This window comes from Hippocampus guttulatus, chromosome 13 (genome assembly GCF_054856545.1).
Source record: "Hippocampus guttulatus isolate MCC_2025c chromosome 13, RoL_Hgut_1.0, whole genome shotgun sequence".
Classification (NCBI taxonomy): Eukaryota; Metazoa; Chordata; class Actinopteri; order Syngnathiformes; family Syngnathidae; genus Hippocampus; species Hippocampus guttulatus.
Window position 1 is genome coordinate 2,332,437 of NC_141273.1, and position 25,904 is coordinate 2,358,340.

Here is a 25,904-nt window from a genome sequence, read left to right on the forward strand (position 1 = left end):
CGTGCACTTTAAATTAAGCATTAATATATCTTATGCATATGAGTAGATGTTTTCCTTATTAGTGAGAGTGGGGGGGGGGGCACCAAGAGTGGGGGACATATAGACTCTCTGTCCTGTGTGTGGTGAAAACCATCTTCCATGTTCTTATACCGCTCTTCTGTTTTCCAATTCCAATGATTGTCCCAATCACTGTTGTAATCCCTGATACTCTTCCTAACTTGTTCCATTTTGACGCTTTCACTCACATCTGGCTCAGCCTCCTTATTCCTTCCCCTCATTCGCTCAAATAATTTGACCCATCCTTCCATTCACCCTGCCGGCTCAGCTAGTATAGAAGCATTCTTTGTTGCAACGGTCTCCTCGATGCTTTGAAGGAGGAAAACTGAAAGGGAAGCGCGAATATCCAGGCACCAAGCGAGGCACAGAGAGGGCAAACAGGGACAGGAAATCCAAGCATGAGGAGAATGTAGATGCTCGGGGAACTGAGAGGTCAAATGGTGGAGGGGAGGTAATGTCAGATCAATGGCAACTAGTGTTCCACTTATTGACACCCCGTATCTGCTCCATGTTTTGTGCGGGTGGGCCAGGTTTCAAGACATTTGCTCTCAACTTCCACTTGCTCTTTGGTGCACAACAGCTGCTCTTCAATTGCAAGTTAGAAACCAAACAAGCAATCAAGCTGCTGACAACACTAGAAAACCTTTCGATGTACTGCAGACTTCTAAGTTGTCTTTTTTTTCTCTACTTTCTAGTAAAGAAAAACAGACACCAAGAGGTTTTCTACCAGTCACCTCTTCAATGGAAATCTGCTGTATCATGTGAATTCTGAAGCAGATTTTCACCGTTTACATCTTTCAAGGTAAGCATGTGGGGTTTTTTTTGTTTGTTTGTTTTTTTTTGTCATTGCCACTGCTTAAGAAACAAGTTCAAACTGTTTGTCTAACATTTACGCAAACATTTACGCAGGCAATCAAAGCGACCATAGCCGTAGCTGAAAGGGTATTTCCACTCTCTTCACTTATTCATGCTGATTATGTGTTCTGGTTGGTTTGTGATAATTCAGCTTCAGGTACTTTTGAAGAAATTGTCCCATCTACCCCAACACCTTCATGTTCAACTTCCTCGACGAAAAGCTTATGACCAGCACACTTTGAAGAAAAGCTTGGTGGTCCATTTCCCAGTAGCGCTTTTACCAGTGTCGTTTTTTTTTTTTTTTTTTTAATGGGAAAGCAAAAAAAACAAACAAACATGTATCACACACATATGCAGCCATTGTAAGATTAAGATTAAGATATCCTTTATTTGTCCCGCAATGGGGAAATTTACAGTCAGAGTTCAGAAAGGAAAACACTGGGTAGGGAGAGGGAAAAAAAAACCACGCTCGAACTATCCTCTTCTGAGGATAATTTAAGTCCAGGATAAAAAAAGACCCAAGCACATAAATAAGCATATGACAGTTACAACAAGTCACAAGACATACCATGTAATGAGGGGGCGGATGGATGGGAAGGGGGGGGGGGGGGGGGCGAGTGCGACGCAGTTTAACTGACCAGCTGCACGGTCACCGAGCGCTCTGCAGATAATACTACGTCACGGGGGAAAAGAATCGGCGCGATGAAGACGGTGATAATAAGGATGTGTATGCGCGTGTGATTGTCCAGTTGTGTATGTGTATGCGTGTACAGGTCATAGCTGCTTCGTCGAGGTCTGCTCATGAAGACAGTCCCGGCTTATCAGTCCATGGCCGAGAAGGAGGGGGGTGATGGTGGGGGGCACTAGCTTCCATGCATACTTCCATCCAGGGGAAAGGGTCCTGATAGCGTTGTTTGTTTTGGAGGGACGGCCGCCAACAATTTCAAACAGCCTTGAGTCCGTGGCCTGTATCTCTTCACTGGCGCCGATCAGCGAAATCCGCAGTCTCTTTCCGCAGCGCGGATTCCAACTTCTCCATGTTGTTGTCGATCGTACGGAGTCGCTCCAAAAACTGCATCTATATTGCGGTTGAGCTCAGTCACCGCTTGAGTCTGAGTGTTGGACATTCGCGCCAAACCATCCAGAATGACCGGCAGCTTCTTCACTTCCAATAAAGCCGCTCCCGTTGGTTGAATTTTGCGATAAAACAGGAAGCTGCTAACACCAAACAGCAGCATACCTGCTATCAGAAGGCCGATAATGTAGATGTCTTCCACATCCTCAACGGACAGTATTGACAGGCACACCATTCTCCACTTTCTCCATGGATCAAGGGCGTATCCGGCAGCAAATGTCCCCGAGGGGCAAGCAGGCTCCCCACTGCCTGCTCTTTTCGTCGAAAAAATTTTGTCGATTGCATCGAGAGACCAGCCAACTAATTCCATGGTTAGTTCTTCGGATGAAAATACGGTAGGAGGCTAGGAAAAAGTTAGACAAAGACAGCACAAAGACTAAGTGGCGAGCAAGGAGAGGGTGGGGGTGAGGGCAGGAGCTGAGCAAAAAGCGTCCGCCTTCGTCGAGAGCCAAGCAGGAATGTACCAGATATTATGGGGATTTGTGGGGATGTATCGCTGCTGCAACAGAATTTAACACTGAATCCGGGCTATTTAATCATCCATGGCTATGGAAAACATGCTGGCCCGCTCTTGCATTTTCAGTCAGAAAAAAAATAAAAAATACAGTCCATGGTTACGTTTGTGTTGTATTTCATTTCCCAAAAATATCTGTTGACCGTGTACCCCTTTGTAATTTCTTCAACAATGATGAAAATCCATAAACTTTTATATCTTCTATCTTGTCCCAAATAGAATAAATTACCTTTGTGTGCGGCTGAATTGCTCTCCCCCATTGCTGCTCCCTTCTTTTGTGCTTGTCTTTTTCCTGTCAAGATGGTTGTTAAAACAAACCTCAATACATCCCTCAGGGATATTGTTGACAACTGAACTCAGCTTGTAAGAAGAAAGGGGAAAAAACAATGAGGGAGTACTAAAGGGAACTGGACAGTGCGTCAAAGAATTAAATGTTCAATCTGTAATCTTGATAGCATTTTAACCTGAAAGAAAACGACTTCTTGAATGGAAGCAGAGAGAGATTCAGTCCACTTTGTTTGTGCATGCCTGGCTCAGTGAGTGAAATCCTGTGTGGGTTCTTGCATCAAGCAGTATAAAATTTTGTCCGTCTGGAGCAATCGCCATACGCTTCCAGATGAACATGTTCACATAGAATGTTTTGCCAGGGGTCGATTTTCAAAGCGTATTATTCCTCTTTCATCACACATCCCCTCATCTCTGTAATTTCCAAAAGTATCAGTCCTATATGTCTGCAACACATTGTTAGGAAGAGCCTGGAGTAGTAGCAGTTGACATTCAACACAAAACACACACACCCAGACTGCAATCCCTCTCATGCTACAAGTATTAGTGCTGTCATCGTGGTGAACTGCACAACATGTATTATTATTGATGTTTTACGCAGGCGTGCATTGCGCTATTGCCTAACCCAGGGCTAAGCAACTGCAGTTCTCGAGGGCCGGTATCCTGGATGTTTTACATGTTTGCCTGCTCCATCACGCCTGAGGTTAGATAACGATCTTGTGACCAATGGACCATGGAAATTAGAAGATCCATTTGTGTTTATCAACAGCATGATTTATTCGGTATTGACAGAACAGCGCCAACTCAGCAAGAGAAGTATAAGACAAAGTAAGGATGATTTTTACTGTATTGTTTATGGGTAGTCTTGTGACTAATTAAGACAGGGGTGTCCAAACGTATTTGTTTGAGGACCGCATACAGAAAAATGCAAGGATGAACGGGTAAAAACTCCACTACTCCACAAAAAAAGAAAAAACATTTTTCAGTTTCTTGAGGCAGTTTCATAGCCACTTTGGACAGGATGTATCTGAATCCATTTTGACCGTCCGTGACGTCACTCTACACGACGCAAGGTCCACTGCGCCACAGCAGAATGCGCCAATCAAAGTGCAGAGCGGGAAAGGAATGGAGAACACTGAAGGAATTGAAACCAGTTGAGGAAACGCATTGCTATTATCAGTCTGCAGAGAGGTAGCGCAATTCGGTCCGTATCAAAACAAGTGCATTCATGGAACTATTTGATGTGTTGTTGTGATTAGAGGATGATGAACACAACACGTGATACCTCCGTTTCGATGTCGTTCCTACAGAAAGCTGTCAACTGGGTCAATGATGCGGCCCTGTCTGAACAGGGCCAAATCCGAATTGGGCACACGCTAAAAACTGCGAAGATAGTCAGCCCTAAAGATTGGATTTGAGGAATCAGAGAGACGACCAGTTCTCGGAAGAGTCCTCCTGGTTCAGAACGTCCATTTACCGATGATAGAGGCCACTGTGCTCATTGCAACCTTAACAGCAGAATTTTTTCTGCGCCCTTCTCCAGATTTGTGCCACAAGACAATCCTGTCACTTCCTATTTCAAACTTAGTTTGTGGTCTGACAAACACGATGACCTGTGCAACCTTACAGGTGTGTGCCTTTTCAAATCACGTCCAATCAATGGAATTGACCACAGATGGGCTTTCAGAACTCCTCAAAGATGATCAATGGAAACATGATGATTTGAGCTCAGTTTTAAGCTTGGAGGCAAAGGCTGGAAATACTCATGTACACTCGCAACGTGTGATCTCTTCGTGTTATTTCTTCCTATTAATAATTAATAATGTGGATTAATACATTTGCAAAAGCACATAATTATGGGGCATTGTGTGTGGACGTTTGAGGGGAAAATATATACATATATTTTTCGATTTTGGAATGAGGCTGTAACATATCAAAATTTGGAAACAGTGAAGTGCTGTGACTACTTCCCGAATGCACCGCATGAGTGCAAGACGTTTTGGTTCACTGGGTTCATCCTTTACGGCCTGCCAGTCAAACTGTCTTGTGAACGAGCTAACAACATAGCTGAAATGGGAAGACATCGCTTGTTGACTCTTCCTGCTTGTTTTTAGGTAATCGTCTTGCTTCAGCGGAACTGCAAAAGAGATTCTGACAGAAATGAGCAGAGACCAAACAACAGACTGTATTTTAGCTTTTGAATAAAAATAAAAAAGTGCCACACTTAATAGAGCTTCGAGTTCACGCAGAAGCTGGCACAGTTGATGAGGGTACTCAACCTGTAAACCTTCAACAGATTATGTATCTTTCTAATTGCGTTGTTACTGTTGGTTTATGCACTGACGATTGGAACGGAGATAGCATAAAGCTTAAAAAAAAGCTTAAAAATATTGATGATTAGAAGAGTTGCTAATGGTGTAGTGTCGGGGTTTGAAACTCATTCTTGTCCCGGGACACATTTTTGTTACTGTTTCACTTGGAGGGCTGTTATGACTGAAACCGTATGAAGAAGTCCTCAATATCAGTTTATTCAGCTATTGTTTAAGTTATTCTAATCAGGGGTTTGGTAACAAGAAAATGTTTGCAATATTTCTTATTTTTTTACATATGAGAATTTAAAATTTCGGTACATATTTTAGCAAGCATTATGGAAGTTGACATGTTTGATTTGCTTTCGCGGGCCACATAAAATGACGTGGCGGGCCAGATGTGGCCCCCAAGCCTTAAGTTTAACACTGGGCCGGTGTTGCAGTGGTACACTCGCCTCACTTGTGTGCGGGCAGCATGGGATCAGTTCCCACTCGTTGACGGTGTGGATGTGGGTGTGAATGGTCGTTTTTGTCTTTATGTGCCCTGCGACTGACTGGCGACCGGTTCAGGGTATACTCCGCCTGCTGCCTGAAGTCTGCTGGGAAAGTTCCAGCAACCCCCCTGAGACCCTGTTCAGGATTAGCAGTGTTGAAAATGGATGGATGGATGGATTATTAGAACAGCGCTTCAGTGCGCTCACATCCAAAAACCTGATTCAAGACCATGAATCCCAAGCCACCAAAGGCCCAATCAGGATCGTGGATTATTTTGTTCCTCCGTTTATAGAGTATTCATTTGTATATTGAGATACTTAGGGAGCACTCATTTCATGAGAAATATTTGTTGGAAATTAGTTATGTATTCGTCTCTTTCACCAAACCACTGGGCTCTGTCAAAATATATACAGTATATATATATATTTCAAGAAAAGGAAGCAACAAACAACAAGGAAACAACAATCAACAATAGTTATGTGGACCTTTGGATTTAAAAACAATAGCATACCACGGCGGTACCAAAATTACATGGGATAGGCTTTAGTTCACTGCACACGTGGTAAAAAAAATAAATAAATCCATGATTGAAATGATGAATGAAGATGAATGCGTGCATAAAATAAGGATTAATAACTAATGCATTATGATAATTTCATTTTCTCTATGTGTATGGCGTAATTATTTTGTGTTGTTGACCTCTCCTCTTATCATTGCCATGTGAAGTGATGCAACTGATATCTGTCCTATTAATGTAGTAAACGGTTTCTCCACCTGAAGAATGGCAGCCGTAATTCTGTAAGAATGTTCAATATTATCTGACATGGTTAGGTCTGGTTAATACTTGGATGGGAACCCAACCAGGGGCCCTGATCCTACCTATGCTCCTGAGGGCCAAGTAAACCCAATTTAGTTTTGGTTCCAAGGCAGGTTGAATTGGGAGGGTTGGAGTCAGGGAGGGCATCTATCCAGAAAACCTATTCCAAAAAGGAAAGCCAGAATAGGAGGAAAGATAGAAGAAGAAATAAATATACCATTTTTCATATTTACCATGTAAAACATGGCAATGTTTACCGAAAGTGAATCGGGCTATTAGGGGAAATCACAGTCATTCGGAAATATGTTGTGGTGTTCCCATCAACAAAATCTACCACCTACTGGGATAGCATATATGGGAAATTGAGATCAAAGTCAAAGATTTCTCTTACATCCTCCTTGCTTTAATGAATTGTGGCCTGGATGGATGGATGAAAAGGAGAGATCAATGAATGGTGGTAATCCCAAGATGTTGTATATTGGTGGATGGCTGATGGGTCGACTGAAAGATGTGATGTGCAAGTAATGATGTGTCTGACCTTTCCACCACCCTCTTGAAACAAATTCCACCAAAAGCAGAATATGTAGTTGTCAACTTCATCTATATCTCTTTCACTACCCCCCTCCCCCACATCTTTTTTGCAAAAACATGTTTTTTTTCCCTTTTGTGACTGTGATTGCTTCTGCAAAAGAGGCATTCCTTTTTTGCTTATATCCCATTGTGCATGTGGCCAATTTTCTCATCTCATGTCATTTTTCCTCTGTTGACCTCCCATTTACCTCTCACTTGCTTGAGTTTATGTGTGAATATGTTTTTTTTCCTTTTTTTTTTTAATCTGCACACACAGTTTCCCATACAGTTAGCACATTGTCTGGATCTCTCGGGGCAGTTTGGCTGTTGAGGCCAGCAGAAGGCTCGGCAGGCTTGGGTCACTAAGCTAACGTTTTTCCACTTGCCTTTGGTGCAGTGGGACCATAGGTGAGATGAAGGACAGGGATGAGAACAAAAGTTACATTGTAGATGCATTCATATAAGTCATGTCATTTTGGGGGCGACCAGCCCATAAATGGATCGGCCCTGCCAAAAAGTCTCCAAATTCCCAATGACTACCAAGCCACCGGGGCTCTGTGTCAGCCCATTGTGGCGAAGAGGGGGCTAAGCCAGAAGCCAAAGCTTTTGATTTACCGGTCGATCTGATTCCTATTTTTACCATTTTCTTCGATGAAAACCACAGCTAGATTCTTCTCATTCGCTTTTCTTCCCCTTATACAACCACTCACTGCACTCGCAAAGCCCTGTATAAATGATTGAATGTGTATTTCCATTCAGAGCATAAGATCTACCAAAAACAGTGTAAAAACAAACCAAAAACAGATGTAACAAACATTTGTAAATATATATATATATATATTAGTGTTGACTGCATAGCGCGTCGACATCACAGTGCAGAGGCCATAGATTTGATCCCGGCTCCAACCTTCCTGTGTGCATGTTCTCCCCGGGCCTGCGTGGGTTTTCTCTGGGTATTCCGGTTTCCTCCCACATTCCAAAAACATGCATGGCAGGCTAATTGAATATTCTAAATTCTCCCTAGGTGTGAGTGTGAACACGTATGGTTGTTCGTCTCTGCGTGCCCTGCGATTGGCTGGCAACCATTTCAGAGTGTTCCCTGCCTCCTGCCCGAAGACAGCTGGGATAGGCTCCGGCACCCCCCGTGACCCTCGTGGGGATAAACAAATTAGAAAGTGGATGGATGGATGGATGGATGAATAATGTGTCCGGTTCCTGCAGACAGCTCAATCTAGACAAATGAACCATCACCAAAAGTATTTATCAATGTCTCAGACAAACTGTGAATAGTTTCGACCCCCTGTCCTTAAGGTGTCTTTATCGATTCATTCATTCATTCAGACAAATGATCTAAGGTTGTGGCTTTTCAATAAGAAACACAGATCATTTAAACAAGCCTTAATCATCAAAAATAACCAATAGCCATCATCAAGCCATCGCAATGATAGCTGGGTGTCGTCCGAAGACTGGACGAGACGGTGCTTGTGAGTGTCCATCTTTATTTGTGTATTCCACACAACATTGTCATGGCAACAAAGGAATTGGCAGAACGGTGATGATCTCTCCAGAAAAAGGAGTTTTCAATTTCATTGTCAGCTATGGGGATTAGAATTGCAATGGGTTGAATCCGTATGACTACTGGTGGTGCATAAATATTTTACAAAAAAACAGCCATCCATCCATCCATCCATTTTCTGAACCGCTTGATCCTCACTAGGGTCGCGGGGGGTGCTGGAGCCTATCCCAGCCGTCTTCGGGCAGTAGGCGGGGGACACCCTGAATCAGTTGCCAGCCAATCGCAGGACACCACACTCACACCTAGGGACAATTTAGAGCGTCCAATCAGCCTGCCATGCATGTTTTTTGGAATGTGGGAGGAAACCGGAGTACCCGGAGAAAACCCACGCAGGCCCGGGGAGAACATGCAAACTCCACACAGGGAGGCCGGAGCTGGCCATACAATTCCATATTAGTGTGTTTTCTGCAAGATACTATTCCTTTTTCTGATATCGTGCTGTAATTCTATGATGTAACGAAGAATGACCCGAGGGATGCTATTGTCTTTTGACATGTACATGTCGGTCTCTATTGCTAACTCACCATTGCTCACCGTCTTATCATTTCTGACTAAAAAGTTCTTGACTCTCCTCGATATCTCGCCGGGTTGTTTTTCACACCCTAGGCATCGGCGGCAAATGAAGTGTATGAAACAGGATGTGAGGCAAGCCATACTTGTTTGCCTTACACTGAAAGCCCCACAGCATGGAGACAAATCGTGTATGAGTGACAGAAATGGAAAAGGACAGTGAGTTTGGAAGATTGTTTTTTTTTTTTTGTTTGTTTGTTTCTAGCATTCATAACTAATAGAATTTCACAACCAGTTCTGTTGTTTCAATTGACGGAACCACCGACACATGTTGTGGAATAAGGTTATACTGACACTCAATGACAATGTTGTAAATTTGTAAATCCTGTTTGGACAATAAGACGGTCATAGTTGTACTATAACTTTTGCTCTGTCATTAATTTATTGTTTTAACTGTCTTTCTTTTGATATGACTGATTTGTAATTTAGGCGCAACGCTCTGTATGTGGCTGCGGTTGTTTCTAAAGGGCTCTGTAAATAATGTTGAGTTGAGTTGAGTGCCATAATTAAAATAGTGGCGACAAATTGCAATTTCACAATGAAGGAGTGATAGGGTCGGCCAGCCTGAAATAATGACTGATGATGACGGACTGCCACGTCCACCGCTGCTGAAAAAAGTTCACTGTCAATAAAGATGAGTGAGCCCGTTCCCGAAGCAGCCATGACATTACCTCCACCGTCCTTCACACATGAGCTTGTGTGTTTTGAATCATAAGCAGACCGAGATGTATTTATCCGTACCAAGAAGTAGAGGTCACATCTGGCCGTAAAACTTTGTTCCAAAACTTTTGTGGCTCATCTCTTTACTGTTGGATTTGGCCTTGGAATTCTTTGAGCTGAGGTAATGTCATGGCTTGGGCTTGCATGGCTGCTTCTGGAAGGGGGCTCACGAGTTAGCGAGTGACTGTACTGTATATTGCTGTCTATGCTTATGTCATATTTTATTCATTTAGGTTTTTTGCTGCCCGCTTGTGTCACTGTGTTCACCAGCTAGTCACTAACTATAAGAGCTTTCCATCTGCTCCTGAGCAAGTATTGTGGTATCAGCATTTGATAACTATGCAAACAGCTGCATGTCACTTCTGGAACAGCACTTCGGGGAAAGTCACTGTCTATGCAGCACGCTAAGTAGCACAAAGGCCCAAAAAAATAAATAAATAAATAAAGGGAGAACAAGAAAGATATTTATTTGCTTTGGTCTCAAGTTTCAAGGATTACTTGTTGTTATATACATGAAAGAAGCCATCACAAGACAGCTACATTGTTTCCTGAAGCTGTTTGGATTGTTCAAAGAATAAAGGATGTGACCGCCGATGCAACATTAGAACTTGTAGTAAATGTGAGAGGGTTAAGATTCAAAAATCTGTATTTTGACTACCGGTTTATTAATTGTGTAGTCTTATCTAAAAGCGACTGACTGTGACGTCCATCATCACAAAAGTTATTCGACATTTCATTCAATATTTCATGATGTGCTTTTCATTTCAACAACTGTTCTCCTGAAATGCCCCCATTTTATTTTGGAGACTAACATGTGTACCCGGTACCCTTCCTGGCCCAAAGCTAACTGCTTCTTTTTACAGCGTGCCTCACACTGCAGGCTCATGTCTCCTCTCACATATCTCTTCCTACCCGATGCTATCATTTTTCATTGTCTCTCATCCTATGATCAGTTACCAATCACCTGTCTTCTTTTTCTTGCTGCCTCATCTCTTATTGAGCAGCTAGTTCCAACAGTCCATCTCTAGTTTCACTTTCATGGCTAGAGTTAAATTGGCTTTATACCTTTACAACAGACTTCCAGGAATAATGAGGACCTTTAAAAAAAAAAAAAAAATATATATATATATATATATATATATATATATATATATATATATATATATATATATATATATGGTATATATGTGTGCGTGTGTGTGTGTGGTGTTAATGCCTGGATGCAGCCACATATAATAACGCACATTTTCAAATATCACCTGTCTCAGCTACCTTGACACCAATGCCATTACCATCCTCAGCATTTTTTACCTTTTAGATTTTAACATTGCAAATTACATATGAGTGAGACAAAATGCCCTCCCGCCTCTCTGTGATGACATGTTAAAACGCTTCTATTCAGTCCTGATGCAGAAATGTACATACACGCAACACACATACATGTTTCGATTGCGTACAGCAGATGAAAGCAGACTCCACCCACATTGTCATGTTCAACTCTGTATTTAACATTTGTTATCTTTTAGAATCTAAATTCTCTTCTGTGTCACTAAAGTGGCATATTGTGTTACTGCAGGGGCCTGCAGATGACAGAGTGAAGGTTGTGTAAAGCGACATTCTGTCTATACCGTGAATATAGTGTTTTCTCTAAAATAACATAAAATGAATCTCAATTTTCAATTATCCTTTCTCCGGTAAAAAATAAAGCGCATATTTTACACACAAAAAAGAAAACAAAAAAAAGTTTAAATAAAATAAAACAGAAATATCCAGTGGACAATTCAATCCATCCATCCATTTTCCGATCCACTTTATCTTCACAAGGGTTGTGGAGGTGCTGGAGCCGATCCCAGCAGGAGGCGGGGGACACCCTGAACCGGTTGCCAGCCAATAACAGGGCACACAGAGACAAAACACCATCCGCGCTCACACTCACATGTAGGTACAACTTAGAGTGTTCAATCAGCCTGCCATGCAAGTTTTGGGAATGTGGGAGGAAACCGGAGTACTTGGACAAAACCCACACAGGCACGAGGAGAACATGCAAACTCCACACATCGAACCCTGCACCTCTGCACTGTAAAGTCGACGTGCTAACCAATCAACCACCGGGCCGCCGGACAATTCAATACCACACAAAATGCATGGCAGTGCAATCAGTTTTCAAGGAATGCAACAAAGTGCAACAAATTGAAATAAATGCACTACAGTGATTGAAGTAACATTCAGGGATACCCGCCATTTAACCGGAAAAAGGGCTTGTCAATGAACTGTTTCATAAAGAAATTTTACAATACACATTTGTCAGCTTGTTTGAAAGGCCCAAGATTACCCGACTGTGGTCTCTTGGCACTACGGCACCATTAGGAAAGGAGTATGTCTGTAAAAGATTTTGATTAGAGAAGAAGAAAGAACAGGCCAAAAAGAAGGTAGATTTGTATTGATCGACAAGCGGATAGATTCTGAACCTGGATGCCATCTGAGCTCTGTGTACTGAGCTGTAAAGTGAAAAAAAAAAAAAAAGTAATACAAGACAGCTTTTTGATAACAGCACACCGACCAAACCCGACAGGGTGGCCTGGCCAGTTGTCAGCAGAAAACAAATTATTTTTTTCCAGGTAACGTTAAGAGACTACAACACAAAACATATACCGTGCAATATATATATATATATATATATATATGTCCCTCCTTTCATTGCCGTTAAAAAAAAAATGTTACTGAAATAAACAAGTTGTGAAAGATTAGCACTCCAGAACAGGTTTTATAAAATTCTTCTTTTAAGAGAAAATGTTTTTCCAAGTACAGTGCGCTTTCCGGAAATCCAATCCAAAATGAAAACATTCCTCGCTTTCAGTGCACGTCTCTTCTGTTTCTGGGAACAAAAACAAAACAAAAAATATTTAATAAATAAAAGGTAAAAAAAATAAAAAAATCACCTCAGTATTTAGTTTCTAAAGAAATCACCCCATGCCGAACAAAGGTTTGGGGGCGGTGTTATGATTACCAAAATGTATTATTATTATTATTACTATTTTGTGTTAGTGTACACTACAGCACGCATGCTCTACCCATCTCACATCCACAAGGCAAACAATATATCGTTCTTTTAAAAAAGAAGTGGCGGCAGTGTCTGTTCGATCCCACAGTTGCGCGGATGCCAAGAATAAAACACCATTGGTTACACATATCTGCCACCAACAGTGGATGAATATGCATCCAGAGTATCGCCCCCCCCCCCTCCCTCCCCCACGCTTTCCCCCTCATCGACCAAATAAATGGTCTCTTGCTGGAGGGTGGCTACTTGAAAATTTGATCTTGTGTCAGAAAGGTTTGGGTACCCCCGGTCAATACATTCAGCTCCTCTGTGACGACTGCATTGTCTTCATTAAAGTGTAGCTTCAGCAGTGTCGAGCATGCTTTTCCCGGTTTAGTTTCCGTTCCTGTTTTTAAATAAATAAATAAATCCTCTTTGACACGTTCTGCAAACAGCTTCAGGTTCAAATGTCAGTTATCGCAATTTTTGATTATGGTGACAATCTACAGGACGGCCTTCATGAAATATATATTATGCTATCGTTCTGCCATACGTTTTGTGACTGGTGCTCCCTTTAATACTCGCCACTGCCATCTGTACTCTCCGCTACATTGGCCCTCATTCCACTCTGGCAGATAAATTCATTGGTTTTTAATCATTTACAAATCTCTAACTGGAAAAACGCCTCCCTATATTTACAGTCATTGTTAAGTATCCATCATATTGCTCGAGGTCTACGCTCCAGCAGCTTCGACAGTTTCCCAAGCTCAAAAGCCCGCACTTCCTTTGGCTGCTCCTCTTTTCGGTTTTCTGCTGCAGTTTTGTCATCTATTTTTAAAAAGTCCTTACAGTCAGTTGTTCAAAGACACTGCACTCGCTTTTTTATTTTAACATGTGTCGCTGTATCTATTGTGCATTATTTTCATGTGTTGTGCTGTTCGATTGGTTTTCTTATTGTCACATTTACGAACCCGTTGTTATGCTGCCTCCTGTCCGGTTGCCGTATTGCACAGGCCCAGATGATTTATGAACATTCAAACAGGAAGTGCACTGTAGTGGCCGCAAAAAAAAAATAATAATAAAAAGGCATTTCGATTACACATCACCGCATTCATTACAGCAGTGGTTCTCATCCTTTTTTCAGTGATGCACCATATTGCCCGGCGCACATCCTGCAGCCGCCCCCTAACCAGCGCAAAGCATTTTTGGTTGAATAAAAAAAAGACTTAAAACAGAATGCTGTGCTATTTGTTAAGTGGTCTTTCTTGAACTATTTAGAAATTAAAAGATATTCATTAAATCAATAAAATTTAATTGTAAATAAAGTGTTGTGCAAACCAAAATAATTAGTGTCCTACTTTGGGATCATGGTAAAAAGAAATCCTTAACTTCACTTTAAATGAAGTTTTCAATTGACTGACAGGTGATGCTAGATGGCACATCACAGGTCACACCATTCCTGTGTGAGGGTGACTAGAACATTTTAGGATAATTCATTTGTATTGTGTCCCCCAGCGAGTTCTGTGGGGGGTGCTTTGGGCGTATGGTGTACCAAACCACCTGATATGGACTGTTCCGGTCCCGATTCCACCCATGTCAGATTTTGGTTCGCATTGCCGGCAGTAAGTCAGATTTGTTTCCTGTGACTCTACTAAGGCTGCCCTTTGTCAACGATTCTGTTCATAAACTTTATGGAGAGAATTTCTCGGCCCAGCCGAGTTGTTGATGGGATCCAGTTTGGTGGCCTCATTATTGCGTCCCTGGTTTTTACATACGATGCGATTCTATTGGCTTCTTCAAGCTCTTACCGGAGCGGTTTGCAGCCAAGTGTGAAGCGGTTGGGATGGAAATCAAAACTTCCAAATCTGATTCAATGGTCCTCAGTTGGAAAAGGGTGGAGTGCCCTCTCCAGGTCGGGGATGAGATCTTGCCCGAAGTGGAGGAGTTTACGTATCTTGGGGACTTGTTCACGAGGGATGGCAGCATGGAGCAGGAGATCGACAGGCGGATCGGTGCAGCGTCTGCTGTGATGCAGACGTTGTATAGGTCTGTCGTAGTGAAGTTCTCGATTTACCGGCTTGGTTGTGACCGAAAAAATGAGATCTTGGAGACATGCGGCCGCAATGAGTCTCCTCCGCAGTGTGTCTGGGCTCTCCCTTGGAGATAAGGTGAGAAGCAAGGTCATCCAGGAAAGTCTCATAGTCAAGCCGCTTCTCCTTTTCGGCGAGAGGAGCCCAAGGAGGTGGCTCGGGCACCTGATTCGGATGACTGCTGGACGCCTCCCTGGTCCTAGGCCCCAGGAATGACTCAGGACACACTGGAGAGAGATTATGTCTCCCGGCTGGCCTGGGAATGCCTTGGGCTCACCAAGGAAGAGCTGGAAGAAGTGGCTGGTGAGAGGGAAGTCTGGGCTTCCCTGCTAAAATTGTTGCCCCCGTGACCCCACCCCTGATCAGTGGTCAAGAATGGATGGGTGGATGGATTTGTATCGCCTACTGAATGAATATAAAATCCCTTTTTTCAACTTTATGAAATATTCACTAATGAGCTACTTATTTTCAAACGATTTTTGCATGGATGCTACTTTTTAAATGTATGTTAAAATCTCATTTAGCCCCAGGAGATCCCTCACATGCCCTCAGGGGTACACATACCCCCATTTCAGAAGCACTGCATTAGAGAAAAAAGCAGATACAGAATCTGATCATGTTCATATACATGCAGCATTTATTGTATATAATGTATCTAAAATTAGCTGTATTACCTGTGAAGCACAATCAAAGAACATAGTGTGATTTCATTGAAATAACTTTGATATGAATTTTACATTATGCACATACACTGTCTTTGGCTGTTCAACAGCAGGGGATTCATTTTGGGTTGTTTTTCGCCATCTCAATTGGTCACGTTCAGGACCACCTCATGTTCAGCATTTGAATTTTGAACTCTGCTTTTTCTGTCTGGAGTTTGCATGGCCTCCATGTGCTTGTGTGGGTTTTTTTCTTCAGGATGGATGAATGATTATGGTCAGAGCATTGCTGATTGACGACTGGAATTTAGATTGGTGGTCACACTTTTATCTAATGTGAAATGCGGGAACCTGTGATAATATCTTGTCATTTAGTAACGTTTGCCTGGTCAACTCGAGTCTCGTCATAAACACAAAATTTCAAGATACTCAACTCAACTCAACTGTATTCATCGAGAACTTTAAGACAAACACTGCTGTATTCAAAGTGCTGTACATCGAGCAAATATCATATGAACAACAATGAACAATAAATTAATAACAAACACAGTCGAAAGCACAAGACAGTAAAACTAAGATCAGGTCTGAATCATGCTGAGTCAAAAGCCAAAGAATACAAATGAGTTTTGAGATGAGTTTTAAAGATGGGCAGCGAGGAATCTTGCCGAATGTTCAGTGGGAGGTCATTCCAGAGAGAGGGAACAGCAACGGAAAAGGCTCGATCCCCTCTGAGCCTCAGTTTAGTTCTTGGTACTTCTAATAATGTCTGGTCCGCAGACTTGAGGCTCCGGGCAGGTGTGTAGGGGCGGAGGAGCTCAGAGAGGTAAGGTGTGGCGAGGCCATTTAAAGATTTGAAACCAAATAATAGGATCTTAAAAAGAACTCTAAAATGTATAGGGAGCCAGTGAAGGGATGCCAGAGGAGGAGTTATGTGCTCCCTTTTACGAGTACCAGTCAAGAGGCGCGCAGCGGCATTCTGGAGCAACTGGAGACGCTTAATGGAGGATTGGTTGACTCCAAAGTAAAGTGCATAACAGTAATCCAGCCGAGACGTGACGAAGGCATGAATTACTGTTTCACAGTGCACATGAGAAAAGAGTTTTTACTCCAGCCAGTTGCCTAAGATGAAAGAAGCTGGATTTAACAACGGCATACATGATTGCAAGCGACAATTGAGATCAAACTAAACAATGCAGTGTTTTGATGTGTATGCGATTCCTTGGGTATGATGTGACAACTCATTTTTGGTAGTCAAATGAGGCATTATCCTAGGCATTAGGAAGCAATCTCACAACGCGGCATGCAGGTGTTTTGTAGCGAACGGCAATCAGCGTGCATGCACACTAACTATACCCACATAGCACTTGATACACAGAAACACAAGCTGCATTTAGCCCATTATTTGTGTGGTCGCACTCACGCAAAGTGCTGATCTGTGTTTAACCTACATACTCAGGTGATTAGCCTGTGGCTGTTGTGGCTGTCACACATCAAAAGCAACAAACCCCAAGCATGGCAGTTTGATTCTGCCATTTAAGTGGAGTTGATGTAATGGAGCTGATTTATTTTTTTTTCAGAACTTTCACAGGAACGAATCACAGAACGTTCAATAAATAAATTCAATACATACAGTACCTGTGATAGCTTTTGCCCTACTAGAATCGGGTGAAACTGTTTTTTTTACAACTTCAGACACTTTCTTGATTTATTTATTTTTTCTAATTAAAACCACAAGACGCATTGGGGAGCTGATGGTTCCAAACACAAGTTCTCATTCACCCAAAGTGGCAATTACTAAGACTTTAATATTGCCATAACGATGCTGTAAAGCGATAATAATGTTTTCTTTCGAATTTTATTCTTTTTCTTTTTTGTTATGACAATAAATACTTTTTTTGTGAATAATTAAACTCTTCAAGGGAAATTTTTAATTTTTGTTTTTCTTAAGAAACCACTGAGCCTGAGGAAGAACAACCTATAAGAAACGGAATGGATGAAAGACGAGGTGTCGATCATTTGCCATGCACTTGCACAGCCTTTTCCCCTTGAGCTTTGGGAGTTTTGCTGAAATGATTGGATGACCTTTGTCACATTGCTGCCGTGACCCGTCCTGGAAGTGAGGTTCTCTGATCCCAAGCGTGACGGACGCCTGCTCGGCTGAACAAATGAACATCAGTCAAACTTCACTTTTCGGAATGCTCAAAAAAGTGGTGCTGGCTGCTATGTTAGCAGCCCTGGCTTTTAACTCAGACGTCGGTGCACTCAACTTTTCAACCCGAAGTACGTTGGTCACGTGGGTTCCTCAATGAGGATTGTGCCGGATGATCCTCGCTGAATACGCACCGCCCCCATCCTCACCGGGTGACAGCTAAATTCCTAAACTGCCAGCCTACCAGCCAGCGCCCTCTCTTTGAGGTATCGGGGGAGTGAGGCTCATATATGTTGTACATGGAAACTGCTTTTCAGAGGTAGAGAGGCCACAGGCAGCTGAAAGGATTTAGAACTGATATGGAATTAGCAACATTTCAGCTTGACACTTCATTTTTATGCTTTTTTATTGCTTTTTTTATCGTTATTAAATTGCACATCACACCCCCGCACTCCATCATGAATAAGTCATGCTTGCAATGCCGCAGTCGTTGCTAACATTGGCTTTTTTTACTGCGCGCATTCATACAGTGCCAATTTTTTACCGTTCAATGTGTGTAAATACTCTGCAGAGTGATGTTAATTGGGACATATGTAAAATGTGGAGAGTTTAGAGGTCCTTGAAGTGCGTGTCCACCCATCAAGATCCAAATTAAGCGACCACGTACATATTTGGTGACCTATTTCAGAAAATATTATGTTTGTAAACCGTTCTAAATTTCTGCCCCATTGTTTTTTTTATCTAAAGGTTCGAGGTCGGTCGGCCAAGATTCCAAGACTCGGGGGTTCGATCCGAGGGATGACGGCGTAACAACACTGCTCTTTTATAATATAATGAAAGATAATGTCCGTGTTTAAAAAGGCATAAAGTAAAACGCACATTTTATTTTCTCCAAAATACGGCCAATTACACGCCCAAGTAATTAGACAATCCCGCTCAGATCTTTCCAGAGAATCTGGTTTCACAGGACTGGTGCCCCCAAGTGGCCTGGCAAACTTCCATTTAGTGGTGTGAACTTGCATCAATGTTTTTCTTGCCATGGTTTTTTGAATTGGGGTGTTTTTGATATCTGCAGTGTTTTTTTTTTTTGTATGTTTCTTTTTTTTAACATTTGTTTTATAATTTGTAATGTTTGCTTCCTTGCTGCTTTTTTTTCACAGTCATTAAAGCAGCATTTAGCCGCTTGCAGCATTTCTTACTTACAGCGTTTTTGTTTTGGATTTGATTTGTGTGGCTTTTAGTCTGCATGGGTGTGTTCGTCCTTTTATTTGTTTGCTTCATATATTTTTCTTGTTAGAAGTCTTCCTCTGTTTGCAGCGTTTGGCCGTTCGCAGCGCGTTTGCTCCTGTCGGCCACCGTAAGTATATTACCGGTACTTGAATGATCTTCGGAAAAATCAAACCTTGCCCAACCGATCTTGTGTCTCCGGAGACAAAACAGAAGTAGAAACACGACACTCTATCATGCAGAAGTCGCATTAGCAATGTGACTAAGAATGGCTTGTTCACATGCACATTTTTACAGTGCGCATTCCGTGCATGGTCACGTGAGGCCTTTGGGCAGAGGCTCGAGGAGGGAAGGAAGCAGTGAAGTGGGTACATTCGATCTTGCTATCAGTTTACGAACAGCAAACTCCTCCTTTTGACTGGCGTGCGATCGATTCGCTCTCCATGCACTGCTCACAATTGCATTGTGATTGCTATTCAATACAGTGTTGTTCAACTTTTGCCGTAAATCAGCTGCCATTGAACTACAGGACCAGCCATGAACTTGAAAAGGATAAGTCAAAGGAAAGAGGACTGGATTCGTATTGACTTTTTTTCTGACTGCAGATTCCACTAAGTTTGGCATGTGTTTGTTTACTGCACTATATTATTCGAAGGCACACCATTTGCATGCCACAGTTTGACCAGTTGGCTTCTGTTGGTCTTTCGACTTCTCATATTGTCTGTCTCTCGTTTCTTATTGAGGGTTTTTTGGGGGGGCGGGGGGGGGGGGGGGGGGGGGGGGTTGTGCATAAATATTAAAAAGTTAAAGCAACTTTTTGGAACCAGTCCACAACTCCCCAGGCTGGCTATGGACCAACACTCGCCATCATCTGTTTCAAAAGATGACTTTGGCGGAAGCACACCCTGCAGCTGAGCTCATAGGGGAGAGTAAGGAAGCTCTTTATTTAAACATTGATAACAACAGGGTGGAATACACAAAAAGCAAGTGCAATGGAGGAAGCACTCTTGGGTCCTCAACACATTCATCTATATTTTACCGTAGCCGTGTCCTCTGTTGCTCTATGTTTGTCATAACATAGCTTTTCGGTTAAATAAACTGTGATGCAAGCTGTTCTCCAATGGAGCTAAACGGCAAAGGGCACCACAAGTGTTTGATCAATGAATCAGCAACTACATTTCCTGTTTCAATGAGAATTTGTATTCAAACAGTCTTCTTCATCATGCTTTTCACAACGGCACCGAACAATTGATCCGCAAAACCTTGTCATTGTGAGGCTTTGTTTGAACAACAGCTTAGAGTGTCACAGTGTCATTGGCAGGTTGCAACGGTTTTACAAAAATAACAATATTTAAAATAATAATAATACATTTTATTTATAAGTGCTTTTCAAAACACTCAAGAACACTTTACAATCAGGAACAAAACAATAAAACCACAGATTAAATTATAAATAATAAAAGAACAGATGAATTTAAATTGAGCATGCAAAATACCAGATAAGAGATTGGAAGAGTCACAGAAAGCAACAAGCCAACCACCTGTTAGGAAATTTTTCATTCAGATCCTTGTTAGAAAACAGTAAGTCCAGACAATTGAACCAAATAGTTTTTTTATTTGCGTTAGCCATAATCCATGAATAGTCCATCCATCCATCCATTTTCCGAACCGCTTGATCCTCACTAGGGTCGCGGGGGGTGCTGGAGCCTATCCCAGCCGTCTTCGGGCAGTAGGCGGGGACACCCTGAATCAGTTGCCAGCCAATCGCAGGGCACACAGAGACGAACAACCATCCACGCCCACACTCACACCTAGGGACAATTTAGAGCGTCCAATCAGCCTGCCATGCATGTTTTTGGAATGTGGGAGGAAACCGGAGCACCCGGAGAAAACCCACACAGGCCCGGGGAGAACATGCAAACTCCACACAGGGAGGCCGGAGCTGGAATTGAACTTCTGCACTGTGAAGCCGACGTGCTAACCACTGGACTACCGGGCCGCCCCTCCATGAATAGTTTTTCAAAGAAATCATGCACTGTTTCGATAAATACTTCCTAAATACTTCTTACTTGCTAGATTTAATCCAACCAGTGCACAAATGTCATTTTTACAAATAAAGTAATTTTTTTTTTGTTTAATTTTCATAATACTCATCACAATTATGCTTATCATTGATCGACACCCGCTGATTGGGTTATGGGAGTAAGCTTCAGTGGCGCCTCGTCACGAGAGGGCACCCAACTGAGTCACGTTGAAACGGTCAACAATAAATCATGAAAATGGAAAATTCTAATAAAAAAAAATGACAATAAAAATACATGCATTCCACATAAATTGGGCACCTTCCGGCGATTCATTCTTCTGTCCACAGCCAATAGCACTGAAATCATTCAGTCATTTCCTGCCAACTTATTTTTTTTCTTAACTACACCGAAATCGTGACTCATTTTAGGTTGACCTCATTAATTTATTGTTTTAAACCAAACTGTTGTCAATAATAGAAATCTTGTGCTTGTGTCACATGACTGCGGGTTTCTTATTCTTTGTCACAAAGCATACACGAGGTGCAGTTTTATTCCCTGTAGTTGCATGTTGTGAAAAAAGACTTCTACCTCGACTAATAAAAAGATAATGAACGTTATACGATAAATATTTTAAAAAGCTTGAAACCACACTCTTCTGGTGCCTCATAGTGGGTATGTGTAGCCCTTTTTGAACTGGCACTTAAAAATTTAAGGGGCGGGGAATTAATTTTGCAAAGGTGCCACATGACAAACTGGAATGCTTGCCGAGGGCCAAGGCAACATGTTAACCTCAACGTTGTATTGTGTTTAATGGATTTAGAAAAAGCATCTTGTTATGGTTCAATAAATTGCTGGTTGTGTTGATATGGTGTGTACCGTATTTTCCGCACTACAAGATGCAGCTGAAAGCATTCAATTTTTCCCAAAAGCCTTGTATATGGTGTCACAGACTCTTTATATTCCCCATTGAGTTGCTTCCTTAGTGTTCCGATGCTCTGTGCAGCCTTTATGAAACGAAGATAATTCCAAAAGTAGAGTTAACTACTGACTAAACTGAGGAAGAAGGAGACAAGCAAGACTTTTAAGGATATTTAGCCCCTTGTGGATGTGAGCCCACAAAACCTGTGTGCCTTGTTGTGGAATCAATTGTCTTCATAATTTTTGTTTTTCATTTATTGTATCGTAATGCCATTTGTATTTATATGTTTCATGTTCGTGTTTGTGACTAGTTCTCATTATTACAGCTGCAGCGGTTATGAAGGCTCTAGATAAATCAAGCTGCATTGTATTGTATTCCATTTAGCATACCACCATCTCGTGGATGCATAGTGCAACCACAGCCACTATTGTAGCTTCTATTCTATGCACCTTGTAATGCAGTGCACCCTATAGATGAGACCGGTTTTAAAATTGGCCATTCATTGAAAGTGCACGGTATAATCAGAAGCAGCTTGTAGTGCAGAAAATACTGTAGTTATCATTAAAGATACACATTTAAAAAACAAGCGACCATTAAAATCCCATCTTTAAGATAAGATAAGATATCCTTTATTTGTCCCACACTGGGGAAATTTACAGCCTCCAGCAGCAAGAATGTGGGTAGAAAGAAGAAAGAAGAAAAACAAACAGACACCATTCAATTAAGTGCAATAAAAATACAAAAGGGATAAATCGCAGTGCTATTTACAATTGTTTTTCACATCATGTAATTATTATTGTTATTTTTATTCAGCAGCCTGACAGCAGTCGGTAGGAACGAGCTTACACTTAGATAATAACATTAATTTTTGTGCACCAAAAGCCAACTTACGTCAACCGTTCCTACTCAGAACTCCCAAATACATAGAGTTGATAAGCATGAAGTATACCATTATTGAAAATGATGTATAATAATACAGTGATGACTTATAATACACTCAACACGTACACAAAAGGAAAGTGTAGATTTGCGTAGGGTATCATCGGGCCAAATCTGTTTGGCTGTCTGCCTTTCACCATACAGGAAATAAAAATTCTGCAAACACTCTGTTGTCATTTTTGGAAAAATAGTTGTTAGAGGTATTGGAAAAGTCAATCAAGATCATGAAAACGTTGCTAAATTGCCAAACGCTGTCGGCACAAGTCACAGCTCTTGCTTGCTACCTCGCTTGTACTAGCATCCACACGTGTGCACATAAAATAGAAGCACAACTTTCACAATAAAAGTGATGCATATTTGATGATTTGATTTGACCTCATGGTTACAGTGAGGGCCATTCACAGACTGTCGGCAAGCCAGATATGGCCCCTGGGCTTAACTTTGCCCACGTCTGAAGAAAGAAGTCAGGTCTACTTGTCATACAATGTTGCCACCAAATGAATGCTTTTGTTTTATTATCCATTTTTTCCTGGAAAAAGAATATGTGGTATATGAGCAACGTCATTCCAATTTATTTTCTTGCAACCCACTGCAATTTTTCAGGCTGTTTTTTTCCTCTCTCCAATATGTCTTTGTCTTTGCTACATCCACTGTACGTGACTTGGAGGATAAATGACAAGGACAGCAGTTATCGGGAACCATACCTGGGTAAATGGAGTTATCGGTGACAAAATGAAAAACATAACTTCAGTGTGTGCTCTGATATTGGGAAACAGCCACTCATCCGACAGTGGCATTGCAAAACAACGGTCACGTTGGCACAGAAAATCAAACTATTTTCACTCTAACGGCCTTGGAAAAGAAAGCAAAGGCTGTCTGCGTACTTCTGCTCCAAGAAAAATGTGATTATGTTTGAGGATGTGAGTGACAAACATTGGGGGTGAACACGCCTGGATTTTCCTCCTGTTGATTTCACAATTCAGTTTTTTGTTTCGATGAAGTTTTGTTTTGTTTCATAGTTTACTGGTTCTGTTCAGTTTGTTATGAACAGGTGGCATGGGAGAGCTCTTCTTCTCCAACCTCGCATCTGTTGGTAATCATGTTTCTCATTATTTTCTTTTAAAACAGGGGTAGGGAACTCCAGTTCCTCGAGAGCCATATCCTGCCTGCCCTCTTTATTTAAAAACACCTGATTCAAACGATCAGCTCATCAGCAAGTCCTGTAGAGGCCTGAGACAATCATGAATGATTGAATTAGTTGTGTTGGAGTAGGGAGGGATCTAAAACAGGCAGGAGGATATGGCTCTCGAGGAACCGGAGTTCCCTACCCCTGTTTTAAAAGGACTGTTTTTGACCCGTTTCTGTTGCGGCATTGCACGGCCTGTGGCCGGCACCCGTTCCTGTTCCAGCGGGGCACGGCCTGCGTCTGCCACCCATTCCTGTCCCGGCGGAGTACAGCCCGTGGCCACCATCTGTTCCTATAGCGGCGGGGCATGGCCTGCGGCCGCCACTCACCCCTGTTCCAGCGGCACACATCCTGCGGCCACCCTCCATCCCTGTTCCGGCGGCGCACATCCTGCAGCCGCCACTGGGGTGACTTTAGGATGTCTGGGATCCGCACAATCAGGGAGGGGCACTGTCATGATTCTGTTTTCGCACCTGTTAGTCATCATGTCATTAGTTCTTGTTTTTTTCTATCCCAGCTGTCTTCGGGGAGTAGGCGGGGGACACCCTGAACCGGCTGCCAGCCAATCGCAGGGCACACACAAACGAACAACCATCAGCGCTCACACTCGCACCTAGGGACAATTTAGAGTGTTCAATCAGCCTGGCATGCATGTTTTTGGAATGTGCGAGAAAACCGGAGTACCCGGAGAAAACCCATGCAGGCCCGGGGACAACATGCAAACTCCACACAGGGAGGCCGGACCCAGAATTGAACCCGGTACCTCTGCACTGTGAGGTCGACGTGTTAACCACTTGCCCACCAGGCCGCCCCCTTGGAAGTGTTTTTGTTGATCTATTTTGTTCAGTACAGGCCTGCTTCTCCTGCCTCCCTGCTTTTTTGGGTCCACTACCATCACGCACACACAGTTGGAGATGTTTTGTCACAATCTTTTTTTTCACTTGCCTGTCGGTTTAATTGTTGAGGAGAATATCTTTCCTGCTCACGCACTCTCTCTTTATTGGCTGTCAGAGGCACCCATGCAGTACAGTAGAAAATGAGATTGTGGATAGACATGAGAAACAGAGATGAACGTTCCCACGCTTTTTATTGCTTCTTCAAACAAAATATTTCCCAACAGTATACTCAACACATGTGTAAGGAATGTGCAATTACAGTCTCTTATCATAATATGTTTACCGAAGACTTGCATAGGCCAATTCAGTTGACTATTATGCAGCAAGACAAAGAAAGTGCCGCGTTTGTGGAGACGCGCATATGTGCACTGGGCTTTGTGCGTGCGTTCTTATGTAAGCATGTTGGCCTCTTCATGCCTCGAGGATGATGATGGAAACTGTTTGTCATACTCCCACCACTTCATGTCCTTCTCCTCCTCTCTTTCCACCATTCAACTGTGAAAATCCTTGTTACACTGGCATAGCGAGACATTTCCAGGGCAATGTTAGCATGCAAGGGAAATTAATTACATAGGTCAAAAACCGGTAGATGTTTCACATACGCTCCTGAAACATTGTCACGACCTTCATGTTACACCCACAATGCTCACAGAATCTTCAAGGACTGACCGACTATTGTAGAAGTGTGATCCTTTTTAGACAGGTACATCCTAACAAGCATGCACCTGGTGTTGAGAAATAAAAGAACTTCATGTCAGAAAACGTCTTACTGTATCTGACGTGACCATGTGTGGTGAATTCAGCGCGACAGACAATTTGCAAAAAGGGCAACTAGTTGTTGGAATCTGCTTGCTCGCTATTGATGAGGTGCCCCT

The 25,904-nt window shown here is 42.3% G+C and overlaps 1 protein-coding gene across 1 annotated transcript in view; it reads left to right on the top strand.

Moving 5' to 3' along the window:
- The window catches only part of lrfn5a (leucine rich repeat and fibronectin type III domain containing 5a), a 129,683-nt gene that overhangs the window by 60,778 nt on the left and 43,001 nt on the right, over positions 1–25,904 (top strand). Inside the window, exon 2 of the mRNA XM_086127944.1 lies at positions 753–859. The gene's annotated coding sequence lies outside the window, so the exon portion shown is untranslated. The remainder of the gene's footprint in view (positions 1–752; positions 860–25,904) is intronic.